Raw genomic sequence first — 5,272 nt, 5'->3', positions numbered from 1 at the left:
TGTGCAGTAGGGTAGGAAGGTGGGGCCAGACAGGGAGTAGAGCCTGCGAGGTGGGTGGGGCCAGGCTCGGGGGTGTTGCTGGAGTAGAGAGTCTCGGCTGGATAAGGATTGGGTCGGGTCAGAGGGTGGCGCCAGATAGGAGGGGCTGTGCTCTGTCGGTGGGTGGAGCCTTGCCGTGGGCGGAGTTAGGTTGGAAGGGGCGGGGCAGCTTATAGGGACTGCTGTAGGGAGGTCATGCCAGAGAAGGGCCGGTGGATCAGAGGCCAGGGCCAGACAGCAAGGTGGGGTCATGCTGGTGGGTGGAGTCGGGTCAGAGGGCAGGCCTGGTTGGTGGGCGGGGGTGAGGAGAGTTTCCTGACTACATAATGGAGGGGGGGTGGTAATAGAGGAGAAGGGTGGGGGCAGGCCCGTTGGCTGGGCTGGAGCAGAGAGTTGGGCCATGCATCGTGGGAGGAGTTGGGTCAGGAGGCGGGGCCAGGCCGGAGGGTGGGGCCCACAGTCCTTCCCTGGGGATGGCACCTGTGATGTGAGGACCACCTCAGAGGGTCTCCCAGTTTCTGTCCTGGCATCTCCTTCGCTTGACCTCAGGGAAAGGGGCGGGGGAATCACACTGCTGTCTCAGCACATGCGCAGCAGCTGCCTGCAGGCACATCCCCCCAGCCCCTATTCCACTCTTCACTGCTCATTCCCTCTTGCCCTTAGGAAATCGTAAAGCTGAGTTTAATAGTATCCTTTTTATTTTTATTGAATTTGAGACTCCTAAGATTTTATTCTTAGGAAATCCCTGAAGTGTGTTTTATGCTTATCTTTTTATTTGAAACTATTCTTGCAAAATGTCCCTTGCTGTTTTGTGGGCATATATTTTAAACACACATCAACAGCCCTGTGTTATATCTTTCATTCTGTTTATGACACTTGTTTTTACAAATGACTGTTTGGCACATGTGCTCCCATGGGTAAGCGTACAGGAGCTCCGTGGTTCAAACCCGCGTCGTCCTCTGAGGCTCGCCCTCCCCAGGCTCCCTCTCCACTGTCCCAGGAGACCAGGAGGTGGCGGCCCCCACAACACGCTCAGGGAAGCCCCTGCTGCACGTCCCTGTGGGGCCGGGTCCACATCTCCCTAGGCGCGTGCTGGAAGGACAGGACCGCGAGCCCCTGGCCCCACCTCCTCTCCCACCGACCCGAGGGTCCCACACACCCACCAGCCAGATGCCGCGGGCCACGAGGAGACCCCAGGTGGGGCGCGACAGTTCTCATCACAGAGACCTCTTCTCCACGGGGGCCACCCCCCATGGGCAGGTCAGGTGCACATCCGAACATGCAGCCGATACTGCAGAGGGACGGGATAGGGACACACCCACGTCATCCCAGGTAGTTTCGTAGAGAGGGATACGCGATGCCAGTTATAGTTTGATTTCGGATGAAGGACGGAGAAAGTTCCCTCTATCTGGGTCCCATGCGGTGTGCTCCTAAACACGTGGGGTCTGTTGGGAGGGGATGGGCACGTGGACGGGCTCCACCGCTGGTGATGCCCCTTGAGCCCCCGAACGCAGCCCACCTGGGTGGGGTGGGGGTGACCCCAGAGTGACAGGAGCCAGGGGGAGGGAAAAGCACTCAGATGATCCATGAGAACATGGTCCTGCGGCTCCTGTGTCCCTGGAAGATTCTGAGTGTGTGGGAACAAGCCGTAGCCCGCGGTTCGGGGGTGAGTGTGGCGGAGAAGCAGGTGTTCAGTGTGCAAAGGCCTGGCGCGTGGTTGCGTGTTTCAGTGCTGACGGGGATCCAGGAGAGCAGGCGGGCCGCAGGGGAGGGGCGGTGTGGGAGTGCAGCTTCAGGGAGATGAACAATTCTGTGTGGGAGGAAAGAGGTAGAGGTGGGTGGGAGCTTCTGAGTTGATGAACACGTGGAGATCTGGGGAGTGTGGTGTGCCGGGATCAGGCGGGGAAGCCCCGGGCCCTGTCCGCTTCCCTTGCCCTGTGCAGCTGTCTCATCTGTCTCTTCCTGAGTTGTAGCCTTTATGATAAAACAGTAATCTAGATGTTTGAAGTCAATTCAGTGAGTCATATTATTTATATTTTATTTCTGCTGCCTCAATAAGTACACTGGAAGGCGCTGCCCATGCAGAAGTAGCAGCTTGTGCTGTGACACAAGTAACCAGCGTTTCTGATGCATATCTCAATTTTCTTACTTGCATTGTGTAATCAAAAGAAGGAGATGTTTCTATCGTGTAATTAACAGTCACAATTATTGCAGACACAGAAATGGAAACTGTTATGGATGCTATTGCTGACAGCCTCTTCTACTTTTTTGTCACACTGGGTCCTGCTCCTACAAGGGGTGTGGAGGGGAACGGCAGCAGAAAAGGTCTCAGGGAATCTAGATGAGGAACTCGGGCTGTGTGTGAGACATCCATGGAACGGTGTCCTTGCAGGGACACAACTGGAGCCGGCCTGTTCAGCCTCCCAAGGCCTTGCTCCGCCCTCTTGATGGGGACACAGATTTGACAGCTCCTTTACACCAGCCCTGGTGCATGATGGACTGGATTTCCGCATAAACAGAGTTAATCTGGAAGAATCTTTAGGAGCGGAAACTTTTCCAGCCGGTGCTAGACCAGGGAGAAAAAACAAGAAGTCTTGCGATTTAACTCGAGTTGATGAATTCTGGCAGCAACACAAAGGAAGTCCATTGGCAGAAGTTGTGGAATCAGTTTAGTGAGAAGCAGAATCTTACAGAGCACAGGAAATGAGGTCAAATGACTTAAAAGCCTTATGGGCCTGGAGGGGACAATGAAGCAGCCATGAGTGTGCTTTCTGAGAATCCGTCTGGGCTATGTCAGCTGTTGGTTCTTTGCCAAACTCCTTGGAAAACAGACTTCCTGATCTGCATTCAGACGTTGCCACTGCTGTCTGAAAACATATGAAGGCAAGAACACTGGGCATATGTTTTGAATGTGAAGAAAAAACACGGAGCAAAGCTACTCTGGATAGATCTCTTGTACATGCAATCAGACCATGATGCAGAAACTCCCAGAGGTCCAAGTGCTGTTGCTTCCCTGCCCTGTGGAGGCCCAGCAGGCGGCTTCCGAAGCCGATGTGGGGCGAAACAGAAAACTTCAAGTGATGTCGCATGAAACCTCAACCCCGATAACGTAGACAGAGGCTTTGGCTCCCGCCCCCTGGGGCATTATTGCCACCCAGGTGAAGGGCCTCTTGTCCCGAGTCATGAAGACAGGGGACAGCTGGGTGGTGGGGGGAAGGGCAGCTAGAGGACAAACAGCGAAATCTAGGCTTCTCTAGGCAGGGATGAATGAGGCCCTGAGGCAGGACTGTAGGTGCTGGACCCCAAATACTATGTGGCAGTGGCAGCTCAGCTCCAGAGAACAAAAGTCTGTTCCAAGAGGCAACTGCTTCTGTGTTGGGAGAAGGCAACTACACCGAATGCCAGAATCTTGTTGACCCCAGAAAGGGGAAACCAGGCAAACACATTTTATATGACTGCAGTGAACATCTTAATGCTCTCATAAAACTTCACAGCTGTCACAATTTGGACAAGAAAAAGTGGCTGGAGTGTCACCACAGGGAGGAGCTCCCAGGTAAGGCTGTCATCTCCTCCCTGGACCCGGATCCCCTCCCACTCAGCTGGTCAGCTACAGCTCCGGGGGCGGGGTCACCCTGTGCACGCCCCCTTCTCCAGGAGGTGTTCTGTAGTCCTCCTGGCAGTGACCTTTGGATTCTGATTCAGCTTTAATGAGTCCTCCTAACAGCATGCGGTGACGTGTCAAAATTACTTTCTCCACCTGACGCGGAAGGTTTGATCTTTGATTCCTCCTTATCCCCAGGACACCTGCGGGCACGGCGATGTCTTGATTCATCTGTGATTTAACATGGGGATCTCCCAGTGTGGGGAGTTGCATTCTGTGTCACATGTACAACAGTGCAGGCCACACCCTGGCCAAGTATGACCAGAGTCAGAGCTGCATTCTAAGGAGCTGTCACTGGGGACGCCTGGGGGCAGGTGCGTCCCTCCTTGGGGACCTGTGCTCAAGGTCCATCCACAGTGAAACAGCAGCGGCACATTGACTGTGACTGCACATCTGCAGTTGGGCGTCTGTCATTCATTTCCTCCCCGCTTTGCTGTGGGACACCACCTCTTCCCTTCGTTGGTTCTCGCGACAGCTTTGGAGTTGGTTTCTCCTTGACCCAAGGGTTTGACCACCAGATATTCACAGTCTTCAGGAGATGGAGGAAGCAGCAACTTGAGGCCAAAAGATTTCCTAAGTCAGAGCCACCTGGGCAGTGACGTACACGCCGAGTCCCTCGCTGGGCTCTTGGGACAGATAAAGCCAAGCGTGTAGCATTCCCCAAGTCCGAACACACCGCACGTGAGCCGGGATGGGGGAAGGCCACCGTCGCTATGGCTGTTTCTCTCTCAGGTGTCTCTCCTCCTCCCAGATCAGGGCCACTGGTCACCTGCCCGAGGAGCCCCTTTCTCACCTGTGCCAGGTGCTCTCGGCAGTCAGTGCTCCTGGGCAACCTCTCTGTCTCAGCAGCCTGGGAGGCCTGCGAAAGTGTCCACAGAAAGATGATGAATACGGGAACATTCTCGGAGTAAACCCCGCTTCCCCAGGTGCAGACTTGCTCATGTTCGCAGGGGTTCCCGGCACCTCTCTGGAGAGACCAGTGTAGACGGCCCAGTGGTGGAGATGGTGTCAATGGCCTAACTTGGGAGCATAGTCCGCCCCCTACTTGGCCTCACTCCGCTCTCTGCCTCCTCCACCTGCACCTGCCTCTCCAGGGCTCCTTGCTGGGAACTCCCAGGAGGGCCCCCCACAGTACTGGCTGGGATGGCCCAGTGTCTACGCCAACACAGTCTGCAACAGGACAGGTGGGGTGGGGGGCTGGGTGTGAGACGCTGGAGGGAGCACCCTGGGGTGGGGTCTCTGTGAGGTGGTCGGGAGATTCCCGGCACAACTTGGTCTGCTGGAGGGTCTGAAGATTCTCTGCCCTTACAGTCATGAGTCCATGCACGTCTCCATCTCCGGGTGACTGTCCGTGCTCTGCCCTCAGCACTCGTGAAGGATGAATGGCTTTGTCCAGTGTTTATTCAAGTGCATTAACGTTTGACCCCACCCAGCACGAGCGGCAGGACGCCAGCTGCAGAGACGGTCCCCTGGCAGGTCTGATTATCATGCCTGATGCCCGGTCACTGCCCATCAGAATAACACGCTCACATCCCGAGCCCAGCTCAGCTCTGAGCACTCAGTGCGCTGTGG

The 5,272-nt window shown here is 55.6% G+C and overlaps 1 pseudogene; it reads left to right on the top strand.

Annotated features, from left to right (window-relative positions):
* Positions 1-2,240: 2,240 nt before the first annotated feature.
* On the top strand, positions 2,241-3,623 carry LOC122469975 (annotated as a pseudogene).
* Positions 3,624-5,272: the final 1,649 nt, after the last annotated feature.

This window comes from Prionailurus bengalensis, chromosome D3, assembly GCF_016509475.1.
Source record: "Prionailurus bengalensis isolate Pbe53 chromosome D3, Fcat_Pben_1.1_paternal_pri, whole genome shotgun sequence".
In the NCBI taxonomy this organism is placed as follows: Eukaryota; Metazoa; Chordata; class Mammalia; order Carnivora; family Felidae; genus Prionailurus; species Prionailurus bengalensis.
Note: the sequence above shows the minus strand (reverse complement) of the source record. Positions and strands in the feature narration are given on the sequence as shown.